The sequence below is a fragment of the Mustelus asterias genome, chromosome 3 (assembly GCF_964213995.1).
Source record: "Mustelus asterias chromosome 3, sMusAst1.hap1.1, whole genome shotgun sequence".
Classification (NCBI taxonomy): domain Eukaryota; kingdom Metazoa; phylum Chordata; class Chondrichthyes; order Carcharhiniformes; family Triakidae; genus Mustelus; species Mustelus asterias.
In genome coordinates this window covers 32,310,427-32,336,099 of record NC_135803.1, presented here as the reverse complement: position 1 = coordinate 32,336,099, position 25,673 = coordinate 32,310,427, and positions in this window count along the sequence as shown.

The following is a 25,673-nucleotide window of genomic DNA, read 5'->3' as shown; positions in this document are numbered from 1 at the left end:
GGCCCCCACGACCCTCTGTGTAAAATATGTCCTTCTGATATCTGTGTTAAACCTCCCCCCCTTCACCTTGAACCTATGACCCCTCGTGAACGTCACCACCGACCCGGGGAAAAGCTTCCCACCGTTCACCCTATCTATGTCTTTCATAATTTTATACACCTCTATTAAGTCTCCCCTCTTCCTCCGTCTTTCCAAGGAGAACAACCCCAGTTTCCCCAATCTCTCCTCATAACCAAGCCCCTCCATACCAGGCAACATCCTGGTAAACCTCCTCTGTACTCTCTCCAAAGCCTCCACGTCCTTCTGATAGTGTGGCGACCAGAACTGGACGCAGTATTCCAAATGCGGCCGAACCAACGTTCTATACATCTGCAACATCAGACCCCAACTTTTATACTCTATGCCCCGTCCTATAAAGGCAAGCATGCCATGTGCCTTCTTCACCACCTTCTCCACCTGTGACGTCACCTTCAAAGATCTGTGGACTTGCACACCCAGGTCCCTCTGCGTCTCTACACCCTTTATGGTTCTTGCATTTATCGTGTAGCTCCTCCCTACATTATTCCCACCAAAATGCATCACTTCGCATTTATCAGGATTGAACTCCATCTGCCATTTCCTTGCCCAAATTTCCAGCCTATCTATATCCTTCTGTAGCCTCTGACAATGTTCCTCACTATCTGCAAGTCCTGCCAGTTTTGTGTCATCCGCAAACTTACTGATCACCCCAGTTACTCCTTCTTCCAGATCATTTATATAACGGGAGATTATCAGAAAGTAAGGCAATAATCATGGGGGATTTTATTCTACATATAGACTGGAAAAATAAGATGGGCAAAGGTAGCCTAGATGAGAAATTCATAGAATGTTTTTGGATAGTTTCTTAGAAAGAGCACAATCTGGGGCCAACTAGAGATCAGGCTATACTAGACCTGGCATTGTGCAACAAGATGGGATTAATTAATAACTTCATGGAGAAGGCACCCTTAGGTAGCAGTGATCATAATATAGTTGAATTTTACATTCAGTTTGAGGGAGAGAAAAGCAAGTCCAGGAATGGTATTTTAAACTTAAGTAAGGGCAATTAAGGAGGTATGAAAGCAGAGCTAGCTAAAGTAATCTGGTAAGTGTGCTTAAGGGATAGATTAATAGAGGTGGAAGTTTAATAGTGGCAGACATTTAAAGGGATCTTTCTGAATACATAGAATAGATACATTCCAATGAGAAAGAAAAATTCCAAGGGGAGGACCCACCATCTGTGGTTAACTAAAAATGTTAAAAACAGTATCAAACTCAAAAAAAAGCATATAATTGCACAAAGACTGTAGCAGGTCAGAAGATTGGAGAGAACAGCAAAGAACGACAAAGATTAATAAGGAGCGAAAAATTAGTATGAATTGGCTAGAAATATCATGACAGATAGTAAGAGTTTCTATAGATATTTAAATAATATAAGAGTTAACAAAGTGAGTGTTGGTCACATAGAAGGTGAATCTTCAGAATTAATAATGAAAAATAAGGAGATGGCAGATGTGTTGGACAGGTATTTTGCATTGGTCTTCACTATGGGGGATACAAGGAACATCCCAGAAATTGCTGTAGATCGAGATTTGAAAGGGAGGGAGGAACCCAGGGAAGTTCAATCACCAAGGAAGTGGTACTCAATAAATAGTTGGAGCTGTGGGCTGCCAAATCCCAGGTCCTGATGGACTTCACTTCAGGTCTTGAAAGAAGTGGCTAATGAGATAGTTGATGTGTTGGTTTTAATTTTCCAAAATTCTCTGACTTGGGGAAGGTGCCACTAGATAGGATAATAGCAAATATAACTTCTTTATTCAAAAAGGGAGGGAAACTAAGAAAGCAGCAAACTGCAGGCCAGTTAGCTTAATATCTGTCATAGGAAAGATGATGAAAGCCATTATTAAAGATGTTATGGCAGAGCTCTGAGATGCAGAGGGATCTGGGTGTCCTAGCACATGAATCACAAAAGGTTAGTATGCAGATACAGCATGTAATTAGGAAAGATTATAAAATGTTATAATTTATTGTGAGGGGAATTGCATGTAAAAGTGGACTGCTTATGCTTCCGCTTTACAGGCAGTGGAGTACTGTGTACAATATTGGCTTCCCATTTACCCAGAGCATTACAGTAACATGGTCCATCTTGCCTGTTTTTAGATTAAACAGAAAGTGAGTCCCAGAATCATTGGTGTCATATTGTATACTTAACATCTTGGTTCAGCGATCTTGACTTAGCTCTGCATTGCTTATCAAATGTTCTCTTTTGTAACGATAAAAACACTCAACCTCCGTAAACCTTCATGATTCAGTAACATTCCCTTTTAAGCATTATTGACTGATTGCCTATTCTATATCTTTTTATTTTGTTAGTGGCTAAAATTGTTTCCTGCTTCGCGGCTGCTTCAGTGGTTTTGGCGCCACAGCTGGTTGCAAGTCCCTGCCCTAACTGGTGATTGGTACCACTTTGTGAACTCTGCAGCTCTTATGCACCTTTTTCAATGCTTTCCATGACCAGTACTATCTCTATTTATATCAACCTCTGCAAACAATTTGTGTCAAATAGCATCATTGTCACACCAGAGACTAACCTATTACATAACATGTCATTTAGAATGGTTCCAAAATCACAGTACAATCAGATAATCACTTCAGTTTAGCAATGTAAGTCGATTCACCTGGGTCTCTTCTCCTCAAATTAAATTTGAATCTCTGGAGTATGATTGATGATTGAGGCTGCAATTGAGGCTTCAAAAAATCCATGAGCCCACTAAATGATTTGGAGTTGGGTGCACCTGGAGTTGTAAGACTGTGAATAAGCTTATAGGTCCAAGTTCCACAAAAACTTAGAAGAATTGCTTTGCATTTTGCCTCCTCCCCTGTTTTATTTGCTTGGAGATAATGCCCAAAGTGCCCAATATATTATGTCCTTTCCTCCTTGCAGGAATCAAATTGGCCCATTTGCCCAAAGAGAGGCATTTTGATGAATAACTTTTTTTTAAGACTGAGTAAAACAGGATACACACAGGTGTTGGGCCAAAGACAGTGTCAGGATCATTTATCCTCTTTGCTAGATGGAAGGATGCACTTTCACAGGCTTCATTAGTGAACACAAAAGGTATTTATTAATAAGAATTGAACAGCAGCCGCGTGGCAGTAGCTCGCTTCCAAAGTGCTTCTGCCTAAATGCCTTTCTCGCCATGGGGTGATTCCATACTCTGAGTTCCAATTGGTCACCCAGGCCTTTTGACCCTTACTCTGCTGTGTTGCCCTTAAAGGGACATTCACCACACATAGATTAGAAGCAGAGTTAGCAACTTCAATACTGTGGGGGGCGAGAGAGGGATTTAAATTAGAGGTGCTGAGGTAACAGGGGCCAATCTCAATGGTAATTAGGGATGGGCAAGGTGCCCACATCCCAAGAATAAATTAAAAAACGTAGGTCAATAAGGAGAAGGTGACAGGTAAATGAGTCTTGGCGTGGATTAATAGGGGGAAGAGTTTTGGATGAATTCATGTTTGAGGGCGGAAGATGAGAGGCAGGGTAGTTCTTGTTCAACTTTCAAGCCATGGAGGCAGCATGAGGAAGCTGATCGCATGTGGCAGAAGATTGGGTTACAAGGAAAGACTAGAAATTCAGGAATAATAGTATTCGAGCATTAAAACTGTAAATAAGACAAATCTAGCAACTTCACAATGAGTAAAGATTAAGAAAATGTTGTACTTATGTAGTACATTTAATGAATCATAGAATAGAATCTCCTGCAGCGCGGAGGAGGTCATTTCGGTCCGTTGAGTCTGCACTAACTTTCTGACAGGTCTTACTTAGAACCTTTTCTCCCACCCTGTCCCCGTAACCCCATACATTTCCCATGGCTAATCCATCTAACCTATACATCCTGGGACACTAAGCGATAGTTTGGCTTGGCCAATCCGCCTGGAATGCACATCTTTGAACTGCGGGAGGGGACCCACGCAGCCACGGGGGGAGTGTGCAAGCTCCACATAGCTCAATTCCTTGGGTGACTTTCTGTGAGGCAGCAGTGCTAAAAGAAAAAAATAAATAAATAAAAAACTGGAACAAAAACTGAAAATGCTGGAAAATCTCAGCAGATCTGACAGCATCTGTGGAGAGAGAACAGAGCTAATGTTTCGAGTCTGGATGACTCCTTATCAGAGCCCTAAGAAAACTGGAATTGTCTGGAGGCGACAAAGACATAAATGAAAGTTGCGGAAGAAGATGGACTGAGATGGGGCAAAGGTAGGTAATGTTATGGAGGTGAGAGTAACTTATTCGTTCTGAAAACGTGGGTTTGGAAGTTTAGCTCAGGATCAAATAGAAACACAATCTAATCAAGTGAGAGTTCAGCTTTCAGTTCACATTCTTGTTGAATAAACTAGGATTTACCAAATCTGCCAATGTACAGAAATTTCATTCATAGAATCATAGAACCCTACAGTGTAGAAGGAGGCCATTCAGCCCATTGAGTTTGCACCAACCACTATCCAACGCAGGCCCTATCCCAATAACCCCATGCATTTACCCTAGCTAGTCCCCCTGACACTAAGGGACAATTTAGCATGGCCAATCCACCTAACCCGCACATCTTTGGACTGTGGGAGGAAACCAGAGCACCCGGAGGAAACCCACGCAGACACGGGGCGAATGTGCCAGCTCCAGACAGTGGAGTGGACAGTGACCCAAGCTGGGAATCGAACTCGGGTCCCTGGCACTGTGGGGCAGCAGTGCAAGAGGTTCATGCAAGAGCATGAACCCTGCAAAAGTGCAGATTTTCCCATTGCAGTGCATTCTATCAAACCTGACCTTTTGCCAGACATTGTGACACCCAGCAAACTCTCCCACACTCTTGCAAAGTCTGCCTCAGCCTCATACAGTTGCCAAGGAGCTGGATATAGAATCATAGAATCCCTACAGTGCAGAAGGGGGCCATTCGGCCCATTGAGCCTGCACCGACAACAATCCCACTCAGGCGCTATCCCCATAACACCACATATTTAACATGCTAGTCCCCCTGACACTAAGAGGCATTTTAGCATGGTCAAACTATCTAGCCGCACATCAGTGGCTGGAGAGTGGAGTTTCTGGTGGGGACCAAAGACAGTGGCTGACATTCAACAAAATGACCTCGACCTGCTCTCAGTATAGACAAGTGTCAAGTGTTGTGTTGTACTTTATAAATATGGATTATTTACTTATTGGCAGGGCAATCCTAACTGAAGGGTGAGAACTATTAATTAATGTTGTGCCTCCAATGTGATGCTTGCTACAAATAATGACATTCTGCAGTGACAGCTCATGACCATTTCTAACCATCTTCGACTTACGTTATTGATAAGTGTGCTGAAACGCGATGCTGCTTATACTGTTAGATCGTTCTGTGTAATTTGCTTGATATCAGCCCAAGCGATTGACCTGGGAATAGAGTATTGAGTTACAAAATTAATTTCTTCCTCAGCTTTATCCAATGACTGTGGCAACATCTGGAGCTGAGTATCATGACAAAGTCAACAGGGGCATTATGTCAATAGCTAACAAGAATGGCACAAGACAGAATTCTACAAGAAGTATTAGACTATGGTTATATAACTTGAGGATCAAAGGCATGTGTTATGTAAACATCATAAATTGCCAACCGGAGAATGTTTATGCAATCCATCACAATCAATCTGGCTGTGGTAACATATTTTCTTGGAATTAAATGAATGTCTCGTGTTGATAACAGGTTTACTTACAACAAGATCATCTTTTCACATAATAGTTTGCAAGGCCATTAGACTGGCATCAACCTTGGTCTCTGCTGGCCTATTGATATCAAAATATATCATTACATGAATAGAGAGCAAATGTTGGATTTGATGTAGAGGGTGATCATTGCTTACCTACTCCCCCCTCAGCAATTCACATAACAACTCTGCAATTGTAGCGACATTGTAAATAGGAGGTAACTATAACCAATAATCTGAGCTGTTCCTCTAATTACTTGGGGACAGTAGGGATCAGAATTAAGGATTCCTTGTGTGCACATTGTGCTTTTTTGACTGGCTACTTTCCCGTGCTGTGTAACTGGGCTATCGAATTTCATCAGATGTATTTGGAGAGACCCGCAGTGCTTAGATGTGTGACAGCACAATGGGAAATGATTGTTTCTTGTGCAGGCGCAACAGTCTTTACCTTTTCCTGGGAATGGGAGTCACTTCCACCACTTTAATGACACAGGTAATTGGGATTTTCTGTCCTGGTATGAAACCCTGGGGTTCAGTTAACATGCTTATATTTGTTTCGTAAAGCTTCACCCCCGAATCAAAGGGATAATGTAATATGTGGGTTTGTATTATTTTCAGTGATACATTCTGTCGTGTTTGCTTGAGTTTGGAAATGCACCTGTTCCAAGATCCCTGGGCAGATGCACAGTGTAAAGTCTCACAACACCAGGTTAAAGTCCAACAGGTTTATTTGGTAGCAAAAGCCACTAGCTTTCGGAGCCCTGCCCCTTTGTCAGGTGAGTGGGAGTTCTGTTCACAAACAGGGCATTTAAAGACACAAACTCAATTTACAAAATAAATTGAAGGCAGTGCTCCGAAAGCTAGTGCCTTTTGCTACCAAATGAACTGTTGGACTTTAACCTGTGAGACTTCTTACTGTGTTCACCCCAGTCCAACGCCGGCATCTCCACATCAGATGCACAGTTACAGTCAGTGCTCAGAAGCCCAGGAGCTATAACCTAAAGAGTTAAAGGATTGCAGGTCTAATTACCTAATGTTGCTGTTTCCTGTGTCAGGCTCATTTTCTCACCTTATCAGGTGATAAAGTTATTTGATTTGTTGCTTGCCACTGAGTGCTTGGATCTCCTTCCTCACTGTTTACTTGCACATTAAGTAGCACTATTCACTTACAACCATCAGAAAAGAGAGTCACATGCTTTCAGGAAAAGCTCCAGCCTCCCTGCTGTAAAGTCAACTTTGTCACCTCATAACTGACAGTAATTAATCACCTGTTTAACACATGACACAATAAGGATAAGACATCTGACCTTTTAACCCTTCAGATAGCATTTCCAATTGTTGCAGCATTAACCTATTACGATACACAATATCGCCTACTTGAATTTCGCACTATTCTTGGTTCTACTGTAATCTTTTAAAAGCTATCTAAATACCTTGTATATATTTCACGTCCTCGTAGTGTCTTTAGAAATTAGATAGCGAGAAGGCTTATTGGACAATGTCAGAGGCTCCTGATTAGAAGCTAAACACGCATACTCCAGTTTTCACCGATGTTTACATTTCGGTTCCTCCTGAATGAGATAGACTTGCTCATCTGTGACTAGGAGGCAAACGTATTTATGAAGGAAGGTTCCTTCCTGCACTGTTCAACCACGTCTCTTGGGAGTTCAGCCAAGCAGAGGAGCCGCATTCCCCACAGAAGGCAGGAAGAGGGACGAGGGGCAAGTAAATAGGTAGAAGGTTTGAAAAGTGATCAGATGTCAAACCATTTCATTGGGACTAGCTACCTATGTGGAGTTTATGTGCTTGCTTCAGTCAGTACACCATTTTAAAACACTGAGCAAATTTAAATTAAGAGAAAGCATAAAGATAAATCCTTTTGCTGGTACACACCAAAACTTAGGATCTTAGATTTATTTTCCACAATTTATTATGGTCCTCGAAGGCATTGTAAGTAGAAATAGAAATTGATTATTATTATTTATTATATTAGAAATGACTGAATTTGTTTTTAATTTTGCTAAGGGGCACATCAGAGATGATTTAGGAAAGGAGAGATCAGATTCTGACCCAGGCAACCAGCACAAAAGAGGTGTGTGGGTAAAATGACGGGGGCTTTCCGACTGCATTCCCAACATGTTCCCTCCGGTTTGTCTCACTGTCTGAATTCCGGCAGCATGGAAGTTTAAGCTAACTAGGAAATTCACACCCTCTGAGGTTTTCAGTACCGCACCACAATTTTAACTCCCAGGATTGGGAGCGCCATTCGGAATAACTTCACCTGCAAAAGCTGATGGCAATCATCATCAAGAGGCCCAGGTACGAAAGAGGAAAGAGAAAACTAGCATTTATATAGCGCCTTTCACAACCACAGTGGCCGGAATTCTCCGGCCGTTCACACCGGTGGAATCTCCAGTCCTGCCCGCAGCGCATCCCTGCCCGTGGGTTTCCCGCCAGCGTGGGGTGACATCAACGGGAATTCCGATTGACAGCGGCAAAACCAGAGAATCCCACCACTAGCAAACAACGCGCCACCTCCCGCAGCGGGAAACACACAGCTGGGAGGTCGGAGAATCTCACCCAGTGTGCCTCAAGGTGCTTTATAGACAGTAAAGTATGTTGGAAGTGTAGTCTCTGTTGTAATGGAGGGAAATGTAGCAATCAATTTGAGCACAGCATGATCCCACAAACAGTAAGGAATTAATAACTAGATCATCTGCTTTTTAGGTATTGGTTGATGGATAAAAATTAGGCAGCACACCTGGGAGGATTGTTCCGCTCTTCTTCGAATGGCATCGTGGGTACTTTTACAACCACCTGAGAGACCAGCATTAACATAACTCTGACAGAACAACACTCCATCAGGTCATATACCAGCCTGGATGATATGCTCAAATCCCTGGGGTGGTACTTGAACATACAACCTTCAGACTCAGAGGTGAGACTGCTCTACTGTATCAAGGTTGACACTTTGCTGAAGAAACTTTCCTTATGATTCCTTGTGGCCCAGGAGGAGTAGGAATACTCATCTTGGCCCAGCAAGAACATGGGTACAGTGCTGCTAGAAGTTCAACGAACGTAAGAGTAAAAGCAGTAAGAGCAGGAGTGGGCCTTTTGGTCCCTCGAACCTGCTCTGCCATTCAAAAAAAGCTGATTGGGGCCTGAACTCCACTTTCCTACCTCCCCACAACCCCCCTCTCCCCATAACACTTGACTCCCTGGTAGATCAAAAAGCTCAGAGCTAGATATAATCAATAACCAAGCCTCCACTGATCTTTGAGGTGAAGAATTCCAAAGATGAATTATTTCACACAGATGGGAAAGGTCAGTGAATGCATCTTAAAATGCAAAATCCACCAACTGCATCACTAGCCTCACATGCTGCTCAATGCATCACAACCCTATCACTCATTGGCCAACAGGTGAGGGGATGGGATAATGGTATTGTCATTGGATTAGTAATCCGGAAACCCAGGGTAACATTCTGGGGACCAGGTTCGAATCCCACCATGGCAGATGGTGAAATTTGAAGCGAATAAAAATCTGGAATGGATTAATGATGACCGTGAAACCATTTGCTGATTGTTGTAAAAGTCCATCTGGTTCACTAAGATCCTTGTGACTCCAGACTCTCAGCGATTTAGTTGACTCTTAGCAAGCCACTCAGTTCAAGGGCAATTAGCACCGGGCAATGAATGAAGGAATAAAATAAAATTAATATTCACTTCACCGCACACTCACACACCTGACACTGTTGCAAGATTCCCTTAACATCTCTCAGCTTGTACATACTCTTTAACCATCACAGCTGCATATCCTTATCCCCAAGAGAAGGAACTTTCTATCATTGATTCGCACACTGCTGAGGCTGTGGCCAATAGCAGGATTGAAACCATAGAGGATACCAGTATGCTCACTCACAGCATTCCTTTTCATATCCAATTTCCAATATTATGTATTTCCAATTTCATATCCAATCTCACACTTGCAGCCACCAGCTCATACTGACAGTGCGCATCAATTAGAAGCCAGTTTAGAGACAGGATTTGTAGGCAGTGAGACACTGGGCATGAGAAGCCGGCAGCCAGGCTAGTCAATATAAGAATCAACTTACCTTTAAAGGACAGGTCCCTATGATGAATCACTGGATTGAAAACACATCACATTAGGATACAATACCTAATAGTGACGCTTAAAGGTGTGAACACAATTTACACTCACCTTTCAGAATGTTCCGACTCCTCAGCGAGTTTTCCATTTTCTTCACATACTCTCGAATTTGCCCTGCTTTTAATGGGCTTACAAATCCTGCACTACTAGATGAAAATGGTGTGTGGGAGGAAAACAGATTTTCACACCCCCCCCTTTTTTTTAAAATAGAGAACCTGACCTCAGTGGGGGTGGATGTGTGTTTTGTACACTGGGCATTGCTGACCCACAAAAATTCCAGAACAAAATGGCATGGGGGAATGTGGAGCAAAGTCGATTACCTACAAAAAGAACTTAGTGTGGTTCTTCATGCATTAAAATGTGCCTCCGTACACAGACTGCTGAATTTCAATGAGGGGAGACTGCAGGAGGTCTTGGAGGACAACCATGAACAACTCTGAGCCTGGAAAGCCTGGGTTTGGATTGTATCATCTCAACATGGGCAGAAGCAGTCTCTGCTGGCTAATTGACAGATCATGGCAAGGGCATCGGAGGAATGCCAGTATTGGAAGGATGAATGTTGTCACCCTGAGAGTGAACAGTAGGTTGTTGCCACTGCCCCTCCCCTGTGACAATACCAATCTGCATGAGGACAGATTGCTGGACAGCTGTGACAGCCTGAATGCCCCTTTGTACACTGGGATCTGCTTGTAGGCAGCAGTCTGAGCTTGCCTAAGTTCAGTCTGAGCTTCCACTACTTCACCCAGAGGTTAAGTGCTGCCAATGAAGCTGAGACATCAACTATTAGAAATTCCACCATTGTTGGGTCCACAAAGGTTGGTCACTGTTTCCACACTGGGCTGCAAGCTCTGTGCAAAGCCCTGTGCAAAGTTTGTTCTTGAGCCCTTCATGCTCATGGAGGTCTCAAGAGGACTGTCTTGAGTCCTCCATGCTCATCCCACATAAGCTTTCTAGCAAGCCTGCCAATGCATCAAACACTTCATGGCACACACCCTTCTTGAACCTGTCACATCAAAGACCTCATCTGATCCTCTACAGCAGTACCAGAGTGCAACCTCACCTCTACAGTTGGCACCTTTGTTATCTCTTCCCCAAGTCCTGGCTGCCGGCTTCTAACCACCTGCTCCATGGTTGACATCGATTGACAGGCACTCTGCTTTGAAATTGAAATGAATACCTTCTGTTCTTTCCTTCCCAGAGGGTAGCCTATTGTTTGTGGCCATCATCAATGCTTGACTGAGTTTCAAGTGCTAATGTGTTTCAGCTCAGTAGATGTTCCAATCATCTAAAGATGAATGACAGTTTCAAGAAGTTATAATAACAGATTGTCCTTTAATACGGTTTCTAGTTTGTTGATACAAGCTAAGAAGATTACCTGTATTATTAGATTTTTTGCACATGGAATAATACATTTTGTATCAGTATCAATGATATGGAGACATTTTTAGATGGTGAGAATTTTTTTCCACAAGGAATGTAAAATGGTTTCCATTGATATTGCATTGAATTTGAGGACTGTACATAGTGGGTGAATGGCTACACAAGATACATGGAACATAAACATGGGTTTTCTGAGGAGACATAGGGAATACATGGGGCATGGAGGTGGCATTGATGATCTAGGGGCATGATACATGGGGGCATAGAGAAGCGAGGGGTGGGACAGGGGATCTGAGGGTGCATGGGCTGGCAGAGCAGGTTGGTGGGGGCTGAGGGAGATGAGGTTTAGCAGACTTTTAAACACTGTTGGGAGATAGAATACTGGACTGGAGAATAAGCTGGGCCTTCTGATCGGCCCCAATCTGCACCCACCATCAGCATGTTCCTCAGCATGACTTGCAAACTGCGCTGGAGAACTGACCCCGGTGTGAAAAGGCAAGAATGGTGTTTAAAGTCACACATGAACCAAGTGTGCAGTCTGCAAGCTGCAAAAGTGCACGTGTTAAGTGTTCCCGAGCCCAAAGGGAGATTCAGCCCGCCATTTCTAACTCATTTAGTGAGAAATGTTAGGTTCCAATTTTGAATGTCCATTCTCTACTCAGTGTGCTGCAGGTTCCTCATCCGAATGAAGTTAAATCAATTCCTGAAAATCATGACTTTTATTTTTTAGATCACTATCACTTTGCATGTCTACAAAAATCTTCTGTTCACTTTCAATCTCAACACGTCTCGAGCAGAACAATAAATCAGTTATCGAATAAGAAACGTGTAGATCTCAGTCAAAATCACTGAATTCAGGGCATTAAATAAAATGGAACGTTGAACAAGTCAAAGGGTGTCAAATATCACAAAAGCTGAATATTACTTTAATTAAATGGAGGGTGCGGCGGGAGAGAGGCGGGAAGTACAATATGTAATTACAAGATGTAACTGCTATTAGAATATACTAAAACCGTTTTGACTTCTTTTAGGCAAATATTCAGAGAAAGAAGGTGGCTGGATGTCTGAAAGATATTTTCACAAGATTTGCCTTGGCCTCAGTGTCAGTGGTTGAATCAATTCCACAATTGGATATAATCAAATGTTTGAAATGTTTAGAATTCACTCAAATGGAGGTTGCAGCAGCAGTGCCAGTAGCAACTGGAACCACCCGAGGGAATGATTTTGTGTTGACACAAATTCTCCCACTAATCGACGCTAGCATGAATTCACACGCTGAGTCACTGCGTCTTCCCCTTGCTGCAACGTTCCAGCCTCCACAAAGTATGTTTGAAGCCAATAGGCACATCTCAATAACAATCATTGCATTAAATTTTGTTACCTTTGGGGTATGCTGTATGCTCACTAATCTTCACGTATAAGCTTACAAGAGTGAGTACTCCTTTTACCATTGCTGCTGGCATCTGTAAACTCGAAGACCTCGGTGGCACATTGGTTAGCACTGCTGCCTCACAGTGCCAGGAACCTAGGTTTGATTCCCAGCTTGGGTCACTGTCTGTGTGGAGTCTACACGTTCTCCCCTTATCTGCGTGGGTTTCCTCCGGGTGCTCCGGTTTCCTCCCACGAAAGACGTGCTGGTAGGTGCATTGGCCATGCTAAATTCTGCCTCAGTGTACCCGAACAGGCACCACAATGCGATGACTAGGGGATTTTCACAGTAACTTCATTGCAGTGTTAATGTAAGCCTAATTGTGACTCTAATAAATAAACATTAAGCAGATTTGGGATCTTCCTGGTCTTTGTCATTCAGTTCAAAACTGAGTAGTACATTTTCCAACAAATTCATCAGCAGATTTCTGCTTTCTTTAATGTGCCTTTCACACTGAGTGATTTCAGCGCATTTTCCACAAGGAGCAGTGACTGTTCTGTGGCCAAAGAAAGAGGAATAATTAGAATACAAGATTAAAAAGGTCAAGAAAGAGGAAAAGTTATTCATCCCATTGAAACCCAACCCTGTTAACCCTCCACTTATGACATTTAATTTTCTGTTGAATAACCTCATATGTGCTTATCTACAATCAGCTTGTTTGGTAGATTATGCAAAGAGTAAAAAAACATTTGGAATAAAGAATAAAAATTCAACTGTGAGCTTCTCCTCTGAAAACAAATGGCTGAATTTTTCTAAAAGCCAAGAAGTCCCACTGCCAGGACTGGAAGTGGGTCCTGATCCTGCTCGGGGAAGTGGAAGGGACACTGGGTGGGATTTTACCGGCAGCAATCTGAGCCACAGTTCAATTAAGCATGCCAGCCTGCCTCCCAGAACCTCTGGCAGTTTGACAGCCTTTGCAGTGCCACTGATAGAGGCTGCAGTAGGGAAGAAGCGGATGTCTCCATGTTGCGGCTCTCTCAAAGGCTAGGTAGGGATATTTGTTTCATGTGCTGGGGACAGGTAGACAGGCCTTGGCAAACATAGGGGTGAACCTCCGGCCATGGCATTGGAGCTGCAGGGGTGGTCATTGTCACCGGGAGCCCCTCCATGAGCCATAAATAAGTGTGTGCGTTTATTTAAGCTTGCATTAACACTGCAATGAAGTTACTGTGAAAATCTCCTACTCGCCACACTGCAGCGCCTGTTGGGGTACACTGAGGGAGAATTTAGCATGACCAATGCACCAAACCAGCTCATCTTTCGGACTGTGGGAGGAAACCGGAGCACCTGGAAGAAACCCATGCAGACATGGGGAGAATTTGCATGCTCCGCATAGATAGTGATCCAAGCCGGGAATCGAACCCACGTCTTTGGCACTGTGAGGCAACAGTGCTAACCACTGTGCCACCATGCCAACCTCTTGAGGGAGTGGGTGTCTCCACCCCCCTCCAGTGAACATACTGGAAGGTCACTTCAATACACCTGGCAGTCTGACCACAAAGGTGAGAGTAAAAATACTGGTGGGATGGGGAAAAGCTGTTAATTGGCCAATTAATTAAAATAATTGGCCATCCAACTCCAGGAACAAGACCTCTGATCCACTGTTGACAATATCCCCTGGCAGAAAGAACAAAGAACAAAGAACAATACAGCACAGGAACAGGCCCTTCGGCCCTCCAAGCCCGCGCCGCTCTCCGGTCCAGGATTGAATCCTGAATCCAGGATCCCCGCCCAATTTTCCAGCCTATCTACATACCAATATCCTATCCACCGAGCTGTCCCTCACAGCTACGATGCTTTGTTCATTACAACCTATTAACTCACCCCCACCCCCCTATTCCAGACCATGTGATCCCCAGGGAGAGGCGAAAACCCAGAGTGAAAAACCCCAGGGCCAATATGGGGAAAAAAAAAAAATCTGGGAAATTCCTCTCCGACCCCCTGAGGCGATCGAAACGAGTCCAGGAGATCACAATGGCCCTGATCGGAAAATGCTTCCCAACCCTAGTCATTTCCACTTCCATGAACACCATATGAATTCCCTGCCCCCAAGATAGGTTCCCAACTATCCGCAGTCTCGCTCTGTACTGGCACCAGCAAGATGATCATAGAATGAAGCCTTGAAACGAGAAACAAGGAACAATTAGCCCGCGCCGCTCCCTGGTCCAAACTAGACCACTCTTTTGTATCCCTCCATTCCCACTCCGGTCATATAGCTGTCTAGAAAGACAGATGTTCCCTCCCAATGTCTTCTGCTGCTATTTTATGAGGCCTTATTCATCCCAACCCATTTCCTCAGCCCAAAGTAAAAATGAGGCAGGCTATCCTCATATACCCATGATAACTCGAGGCGACTCGGTATGGCAGGTATAAAATAAAAAGGTTTATTCAACAAAAAAAACATTTACAACTGAAGGATTTGCAATGTAACAACTTAGGTCTTTTCCCAACAACTTCCCATCTCACTCTGCCAACTACCAGCCCCAGGGATGTGTGTTCTTGGCCCCAAATGACCAAGGTCCGCACACTCACGCTCCAGCCTGGTCACGTGGACCGTGAAGGATAACTTCTTAAAAGGACCAGACTACCACATCCTTCCCACCTTGAACTATACCAATGACAAAACGAAAGAGAAGAACAGGTACACACATAGGTTTACAAGTGGACACATGGGTGGGAGGCAGGGGTGGGGTGGCTTTTAGTATGAAATGTCAATCTATCTGACAACTTCTGGATCCTGGCAGAATGCTGCCCCTCAGCAGTTGAAGACACAGATCCAGTCATATCAAAATCTCAAGTTCAGAAGCTGGTATAGATGAAACGGACACAGGGCTTGTCTCCTGGAGCTGCCTCGACCTTCTTACCCAAGTGGTCGACATGCTTCTTTGCCTCCACCGCATACAAGATCAGCCCCATCCTCTCCATAACCTTCTCTGGCACCCAGGCAGATCTGCCACCAAACTTCCTTGCCAAAATGAGGTAATGAGTATTAAACGATCTGTCCCTTCTCTGAGAGCCATGGTACCCTTTCTGAGAGGCTTTCCGAGCCTCCACCCCCCCTGACAAATTTGGGAACACTGGCCGGAATTTTACCAGGGTAAAATCAGGGCGGGTGAGACTCGGAGAACGGAATTCTCCATTGGCCTCGGGCAGGATTGAATGAGCCTCGCCCAGAGCGAGGTCACAAAAACCTGCCCACTCAGTCTGAATAGGTACGCAGGCGCTGACCCATTAGCAAGTCTGCAGGATGGTGGTGAACGGTGGTGGCGTAAGGTGTAGTGTAGAAAAGCAAAAACTTTCCAATTGCAATGGAAATGGCCGATGAACCTCCTTCTTCATGGAAGCCTTGAAGGGGTGCATGGCTCACTCCGCCAATCCATTTGAGGCAGGATGGTAGGGGGCTGTCCTGACATGACGAATGCTATTAGACTTGACAAAAGTCTGAAATTCATCAGCTATGAGTGCCATTTTGCTGTTTGATAACAACGCTTCGGGAAAACCATGGATCATGAAGATCAGCCTCAGTTTATCAATATTAGATGTGGCCATAGTGGATCTCATGAGCTGAACGTCCAGCCACCTGAAATGGGCATCTACTTGGATTAGGGACATGTGCCCCATAAAAGGCCCAGCAAAATCTATGTGAAGCCGCGACCACGGACGGCCCAGCTGCTCCCAAGGGTGCAGATTTGCAATTGGTGGTAACGTTTGCTGGGTCTGACAACTTTCACATTGCCCTACCATTTGTTCAATTTCTCTGTCAATGCCAGGCCACCAGATATGGCTTCTGGCCAGCATTTTCATTTGGTTTGGCCAGGATGGGTATCATGTAACCCTTGGAGCACTGGCAATCACCCCCGGGGGTAATACGGTGACACAGGCCCCCCACAATAGCACACCATCTTCACAAGTTATCTCGTCCCTCTGTTGCAAATGTGGCTTCATTTGCTCTGCCTTGTCAAAGTGTCAACCTATCAGCATCATGTGCTCAATCTTCAACAGCAATAGATCTCTTTTGTCCATGATTTATTGTGAGCTGCTGAGAGAGGCAGGGTGTCCATGAAGTGCAAAGCCAATACTATCTCCTGCAGAACGGGTAGTGGCAATATGATCTGTGGCAGTGCGATTTATTGACCACAGCTCAGCCTTCAACACTATTATAATGCCTCCATTTTGAGCATTCAAATGTTGTTTCTTTTTAGCATGTGATTTCACAACCATCTTCCATCTCACCCCGTGACTAATCTTCATGTATGGAACATCGAATATTCCTGTTGCCATGGTTGCTAAATACAGTCTAAGAATCAAACTTGGGATCTTGCTGGTCTGTGTGGTCCTGTTCTAAATTCAGTAGTACAATTCCCAGCTGATTGATCAGAGGGTCTGCCTCCCTCCCGCCCCCCCAGTGATTGATTATTTGTTAAGGCAAGACCAAGAATGAACCGAAGAGCCTTGTTTATGGAGATATCAATGAGCCTGAAACCCAAATTGTAATCTGAACTTCTAATGCCACACAGGAGGATCAGTTGCTGTAATGCTGGTTCAATATATGGAAGGATATTGTGGTAGCATGGTCCCTTTAAGAGGCAATCCTTTGCAGACCACGTGACCACATGACTGGGCTGGAATCAATGGAGTGTTAGGGATGTGGGGAAACACCTCTGTCTTCTTTCTGAATTCAGTAAGAGTTTTAACAACACCAGGTTAACGTCCAACATGTTTATTTGGTAGCAAATGCCATTAGCTTTCGGAGCGCTGCCCCTTCGTCAGATGGAGTGGATATCTGCTCTCAAACAGGGCATACAGAGACACAAAATCAAGTTACAGAATACTGATTAGAATGCGAATCCTACAGCCAACCAGGTCTTAAAGATACATACAATGTGGGTGGAGGGAGCATTAAGCACAGTCTCCAGACAGGACAGCCTGCAAGTCCAGGAGGCAAGCTGTGGGGGTTACTGATAATGTGACATAAATCCAACATCCTGGTTTAGGCCGTCCTCATGTGTGGGGAACTTGGCTATCAGTTTCTGCTCAGCGACTCTGCGCTGTCGTGTGTCGTGAAGGCCGCTTTGGAGAACGCTTACCAGAAGATCAGAGGCTGAATGCCCATGACCGCTGAAGTGTTCCCCAACAGGAAGAGAACACTCTTGCCTGGTGATTGTCGAGCGGTGTTCATTCATCCGTTGTCGTAGCGTCTGCATGGTTTCCCCAATGTACCATGCCTCGGGACATCCTTTCCTGCAGCGTATCAGGTAGACAATGTTGGCCGAGTTGCAAGAGTAGGTACCGTGTACCTGGTAGATGGTGTTCTCACGGGAGATGATGGCATCCGTGTCGATGATCCGGCATGTCTTGCAGAGGTTGCTGTGGCAGCGTTGTGTGGTGTCGTGGTCACTGTTCTCCTGAAGGCTGGGTAGTTTGCTGCGGACAATGGTCTGTTTGAGGTTGTGCGGTTGTTTGAAGGCAAGAAGTGGGGGTGTGGCGATGGCTTTGGCGAGATATTCGTCTTCATCAATGACATGTTGAAGGCTCCGGAGGAGATGCCGTAGCTTCTCCGCTCCAGGGAAGTACTGGACGACGAAGGATACTCTGTCCGCCATGTCCCGTGTTTGTCTTCTGAGGAGGCCGGTGCGGTTTTTCGCTGTGGCATCTCCACTTCTTTCTGAATTCACAGTGCCCATAGCCAATTGTGAAACTAATGTAATTACATTTCCTTGGTGGGGACAGTGGACACTGAAGAATCATAGCTGAGATAGGCCCAGCACCTGATCCATTCGCTTTAACAAAGGGATTTAAAATGAGCAGGAGATACCTGATCTACATTTGGACAGAGCATAATACCAGTTTCAGGCTTCTTTATGGAATAGAGATGCATTTATCAAAATTATGGTACCCGTTTTTAGTTGGTATGGAACGTTGTATCCAAAATTAATCATTTTTGTTCCCAATATCCAGGAAAATGGTGCGACAATGACTTGATTTCTACCACTATACTTCTATGTCAAGCCCTACAGGAGTCAAAGATTACCTGCATTAATTGGTATAATGGTGCAAATGAATGTATTAAAGTCTTCTAAACTGCCTGTGAACATCCTAAATGACAATGAATCTATGCCATTATTGACAATTAAAGGAATATTACGACTTTCTGAAAACCTTGTCTAATCTTTAAAAGTAGCAGCATACCATAACACAGTCATTAACATGACGACATTAGCATGCTGCAAATCATCTTTGACATATATATTTTACAATTGTAAACTAACCTAAGAACATGTTGCAAAGGCATGCATTAGATCAGTTCAGATCAGGTAACATGTACCTTTAGAACAGCACAATTCTTAATGCAGGGATTACCTCTCGAAAGGCCAGCCTCCAATCTAAATAAACTTTGTGAACTCTTCAAACTAATGGTTTAGAACACAAATGTGGAGATAGTCCCTAAATAATTGACTTTAAGGTATTAAATCTCTATCATTCACAAAAGAAATGAAGAATTTAAATGAAAATTGCTAAACCATCAGATTGCTGAACTAGCTACTTCCCAAATAGACCTGTATAGAAATCAGGCCATTAATGTGAAATGCAATTGCACGGTATTATTAGAAAATAGCCCTTAGGTAGAAAAGTTAATATTTCATATTAACTGGATGAGTAGATAGGAGAATTATTTAGATTATGATAGTAAAGTTAGTCTCAAAGCACAATGTTAATGACACCCATCTTAAGAACATAGGAACATAAGAAATAGGAGCAAGAGTAGGCCATCTAGCCCCTCGGGTCTGCCCCGCCATTCAATAAGATCATGGCTGATCTTGACGGGCGACATGGTGGGATAGTGGTCAGGACTGCTGCCTCATAGCTCCATTGCCCTGGGTTCAATTCCTGGCTTGGGTCACTGTCTATATTGAGTTTGCACGTCCTTCCCTTGTCTGCGTGGGCTTCCCCTGGGTGCTCCGGTTTCCTCCCACACTCCAAAGATGTGCGTGTAAGGTGCCTTTGCCATGCTAAATTTCCCCTTAGTGTCCTGGGATGTGTAGGTTAGAGGAAATAGCAGGGTAAATATGTGGGTTTATTGGGATAGGGTCTAGGTGGGATTGTTGTCAGTGCAGACTCGATGGGCCGATGGCCTCCTTCCGCACTGTAGGGATTCTATGGATTCTGGACAATGTAACAGAGAGGATATTTTAAAATTCATTCATGGATGTGAAAGTTGCTGGCTAGACCAGCATTTATTGCCCATCCTTATTGTCTTGAGAAGGTGGTGGTGAGCTGCCTTTTTTAACGGCTGCAGTGCCTGAGGTGTAGGTACACCCACAGTGCTGGAAGAGAGGGAGTTCCAGGATTTTGATCCAGTGACAGTGAAGAAACAGTGATACATTTCCTTCTAGATGGTAGTGGTCATGGTTTGGAAGGTGCTGTCTAAGGAACCTTGGTGAGTTCCTGCAATACATCTTGTAAATGGTACTCACGGCTGCCAATGTTCATTGATGGTGGAGGGATTGAATGTTTGTGAACGGGGTAGCAATCCTGAGTGTTGTTGGAGCTGCACTCATCCAGACAAATAGCGAGTGTTCCATCACAATCCTGACTTGTGCCTTGTAGATGGTGAACAGACTTTGGGAGTGAGTGGGTGAGTAACTCACCGCAGGATTCCAGCCTCTGACCTGCTCTTGTAGCCATAGTATTTATATGGGTGGTCCAGTTCAGTTCTGGTTATTGGTAACCCCCCCAGGATGTTGTACTACATTTACATGCCATGAATACTCAAAAACTTCTTCAAATGAACTTGTACTTTCAAGATGAAGTCAGTGATGCATAAGAGTCTCATGGCACCCACGTCATGTTGGTTAAAATGTAACAGGATAAGGGTTTGGGGTTCAGGTGGGGGCATGGAAGAGGGCTCTGAGGGATGGGGTTGGGTCACCTCTCTGGGGACCTCCACTGGAGGCCTGGGCAGTGGAGAGCTTTGTCACACTGGGGGTGCCCTGAATGAATGGAAGGGCAACCTCCTTGGCCATGCCTGCTGAAGGCAATGAGGTCAGTGGCAAAGGGGAAAATGAAAGGCCGCTCAATCTGGGCATGTCCTGAGAGGAGGTCCTTGGGGCAGCTGGCACATATTCCTTCTCCTGCTGGGTGCATAATGGCATCTCCCTGTCTCCCTGAGGAAAAAAGTTAACTAGACAAAGGTCCAAGTGCCTCATCCCCTTCTCACCTAGCCACTGTTGTACAGAGCCAATGGTAGAGTGACAGGCTACAGGTCAGAGAGCATATGGGCTTATTGCCTGACCTGCTTCCCCATGACAACCACCAACTTCTCCTTGGCAGAAGCCATGCGCCTACATGGACTCCTCCATAATCTGTGCAAAGCTGCACAGAACCTCTGGTATCTCTGCCCTCTGCCATATGTTCCCCTAATCTTTGCTGCATTTCCAACAGTTTCAGGTGGGCGTGACCAGAGGTTCATCATCAGTGTGAGGTTCAGCAGGGGCTTGATTCCCAGCCGCCCTTTGAGTGACTGGGACTCAACTGTCACAGCCTCCCTCAGCTGCTGCACTCACCAGGACGTGGCCCCCTTGTGAATGCAACATCTCCACGAGCTGAGTGGGTGTAAATGAGTTGGTGGAGGGTGCGGAAGAAGCAGGAGATGGTGCATCCTCTTGGTGCCATTGTGCCCAGAGGTGGAGTTTACAGTCTGTTGCGGTTAAGACCTGGGCTCTGGATTGCGGGCACCTGTAAAAGGGAACAGAGACACACGTTCAGTTTCCATGGAGTCGATGAACACATGGTCCTGGGTGCCCAGTGTGGCAGCATCAGGTTGGATTCTTTCTCAACCTGCTGCCTTGTCAACCCATCCTCACCCTCAGTAATGGATTAGCCTCCCTGCCCCACAACAATCAGTGTGGGTGAGGACTGTGAGATTGGGCATCCCTCCACCCTGCTTTGCCCTTTCCTTTGATAATGTGTCCCGCAGGAGAACGTGGAAATTTAGTGACTTGATAAATGCCAGCTGACTTCCTCACCTCTACACATCCCCAGCACACATACTGGCCCATCAATGTGTTAGTTTGTGTCCAATCCTTCACTCACACCAAACTGTCACACACTTTGGCCTTAAACGCCATGTGATCCTGAATCTGAGCAGGCTTTCACCCACTGAGCCTAGCTACACACTCACACAAATACACAGCCTGATGCCCACATCAGAGACCATCACATGCCACCATACCAGTTACATGGACAGATTGAAGGAGGTTTTCGGCCCTTTGCTGGTCATGTACCCATGATCTTGGGTGGATCCCATGGTTACTAAGTTCCTTTTCGATCTCTGTCCAGGCCACGTTAGTCAGACACGAGATCCTCCTGTAACCACCGCTCACGAAGAGCATCTCCCGCTATTCCCTGACAACCTGGGGCAGAATCAGCAGCGAGGCATTGCTGAACCATAAGGCTGGACTCTCTCCTTGCTCTGACATCTTGGATTATTCTTGTAATGGGCTTGGATGTGATTGAGGGGGGAGGCTCACAGGACAATAGATCTTAATGAGTTGAAGAGTGATGGGGGGATAAGTTTGAAGGGGACAAAAAAAATGAAGAGTTGCAACAACAAATTTACCAAACAGCAGAACGAACGGAGATGGACTTGGAACCTGTAATCTTGATGCAGAGCCTCCTCTGTTCATAGAATCCCTACAGTGCAGAAGCGGCCATTTGGCCCTTCGAGTCTGCATCGACTCTCTGACAGAGTAACTTGCCCGGCCCTCACCCCATCCTATCCCCTAGCCCCATAAATTTCCCATGGCTAATCCATCAAACTACACATCATGGGACACTAAGGGGCAATTTACCATGGCCACCCCACCAATCTGACACATCTTTGGACTATGGGAGGAAACCCGGGAATCACCCGGAGGAAACTTACACAGACATGGGGAGAATGTGCAAACTCCACACAGACAATTACCCAAAGCCGGAATTGAACCCGGGTCCCTGGCACGGTGAGGCAGCAGTGCTGACCACTGTGCCACCCTGCCGCCCGTTGTTTGTCCAGGTGGATCTTTTAAAGCCTCCCTGGATTTACTGAACTCTCACATGACAGCAGGGTCCTCCAATAGAAACTTGCCCCTACCGTACATTTGGATGTGTTTCGTCTTCCTGCCACCAGCCCTCAAATTTCTCCTGACACAAAAGCCAAAGTGAAACCCTCTTCCAATTCCACCATCGGAAATGCTACACCGCTGATTTCATTCTGCCTGGAGTTTCCAAACATCACTTCATCGAAGATTAAAATGAGATAACCAGGTAGCAGAGCTTTACACAAATCCATGTACAGGGCTCTTGCGCACCAGATCTCAGGACAATGTGCAAGTAGGGACGATTGGGTGCACATGAAACTACCCAGATTCTCAGATCCTTATTTATAGTACAACAATAGGCTTTCTTAATCCTTTCATTTTTAATCCTTTCCTCCTTAACATGGTTCAGAGAGGTGAGCCGTAAAGATGAGTTCATTGAAAGTCTTGCTATACATATCCTAACCCATTATCAAGTTCCATTCATCCATTACCCCTGTGCTTGTTCAACTGTTATGGCAGCCAGTCCAGTAATGTTTCAAGTTTAACATTCTCACCCGACTGTGCAAATACCTCCACAGCCTTGCTCCTCCCAATTTCCATAACTATCTCCAGTTCTATCACACTCTAAGATCTCTGTGCCCCTCTAATTTTGGCCACTTGGACATCCCAGATTTTCATCTCTCAACCATTGGTGGTTCCTTCAGCTGCCAAGGCCCTAAGCTCTGGAATTCCCTCCTTAAATCTCGCTGTCTTGCTATCTTCCTCTCCTTCTTTCACCTGCTTTTTAAGTCTGACCGTTTTGACTGAGCTTTCGGTCACTTGTCCAAATGTCTCTTTATCTGGCTGAGTGTGAATGTTTCTCTGATGATGCTCCAGCACCTCGGCATGTTTATATTACAATAAAGATGCTATATAAATGCAAAAATGCTGCTGTTGATGTCTTTAAAGAATAGTGACACACACAAGTCACACCTACTTTTGACCATTTTGAATTTGTAATGGGCAATTCTGTTCAAAAACAATGGTCAGGATTTTCCAGTTTCACTGCAATGGTTCCTGCCGTGGGCGGGAATGGAAAATTTGGAGAAGCAGCCAAAAACCTTTGGACAGGACCGGAAAATCCCACCCGACGAAGGCACATAACATAACTGTTCCCTCTTCTTATATGGGCTTCAAGGTGAGATCCTTCATTATAATTATGTTTCCTGAAATTTGCTATTGTAAGTATTGAGGAGAGATTGAACAGTTTGGGCTGATACTCGCAGAAGTTTAGAAGATGAGAGGGGATCTGACCGAGGTATACAAATACTAAAATGGATTGATAGAGTAAACATATACCAAATGTTTCCCCTTATGGGGTGATCTAGAACAAGGGGTCACAGGTATAGATTGAGAGACAGTAAATTCAAAACTGAGATGAGGAGGAACTACTTCTCGCAGGGTGGTGAATTTGTGGAACTCGCTGCCCCATAGCGCAGTGGAGCCTGAATCATTAAATGGTTTCAAGAAGGAGATATATTTCTGGGAAAAGAACGGGTTAAAGGGATATGGGGAACAGGTAAGGAGGGGGTGGATTTGAGACCAGGGAGAGATCAGCCATGATCTGATTGAATGGCGGAGCAGGTTTGAAGGGCTGAATTGTCTACTTCTGCTCCTGATTTCTGTGATCCTATGTTCCTATGTGTCCTTTTACAACAATATGTTCCTGAAGATGACATTTTGCCTTGTGTTATCTGAAACACTGTGGGCGGGATTTTCCAGCCGCACTCGCCCCAAGACCGGAAAATCTCACCCGAGGTTGACGGACCTTTGCATGCCCGTCACGATTCCCATGGCGGGGAGGACGGGAAAATTCCACCCTGTATATGAATTCACTGTCTACACAAAATAAGGTAATTAGCAAATATCTCTAAGCGTTTGCAAAATAGCCATTCAGGATGATGCAGTTACACAATGTTAACTCATCTTGGCGAGTAAGTTTTATCATACAGAAATTTTTAAGTAACAATATTGGATATTAATAAGAAATGGAGAAAAAATAATGTATCAAGAGAATGGGAAAGATAAAGGGAGGGATAATCAGAAATATAAAAACGTATAATTTTGTGCAGTGCAAATGTTATAGTAATGAAAATTCTTTCTGCTTTTCAGCTTCATTACAATTGTCTATAGTTTGCTCATCACATGTAAATCAGGCCCAGTATTGGGTGGTTTAATGACCTCCCCTTTCTAGTGCAGGAATTATTCCCTGCACCCAGTTTCTCAGTTGATATTCTGAATTCACCAGTGGTAATAACTTAGCTCCAATGTGGGTTAGTTGCAATGCTACAAACTCCCAGGTTGCTATTTCCCAATTCTAAACTAAAAAAACGCTGGACTTGATTTAAAAGAATAATTGATTTTCAGCAAATTTATGTGAAGAACAGTGAAAACAATTAAGTTTGCGTGTAGTTTTCTCTGCAGACCTGTGTCCACTGTGTTTAGTGTCAGTACTGACAGTGTGGAAACTCACTTCCTGTCAGGCCCTTAAAGCAACAGTCACCATGGCAAGGGCAGACAAAAACACCTTTATCTCCTTCATCTTATCTGTCTGGGCTCAATTTAAACGTTGACTCTCAGGTACATTGTACCACCCAGTCCGCTTCCCCTCACCAAATTCAACATTAGCTCTGAAGTGGATGGGTGCATTAGTCCAAGGCGATTCACAGAACACAAATCCGTCTGAATGTCTCAACTTATTTTGGAGAGTTTCAGCTTGTGTGTAGGCTTCTGCTCCCAGCTGCCATTCTTTGGAGGTTGGGTTAATGCTGCACGCAAAGTATTCAAAACACCAGTGTTACAGCATGTTTGCG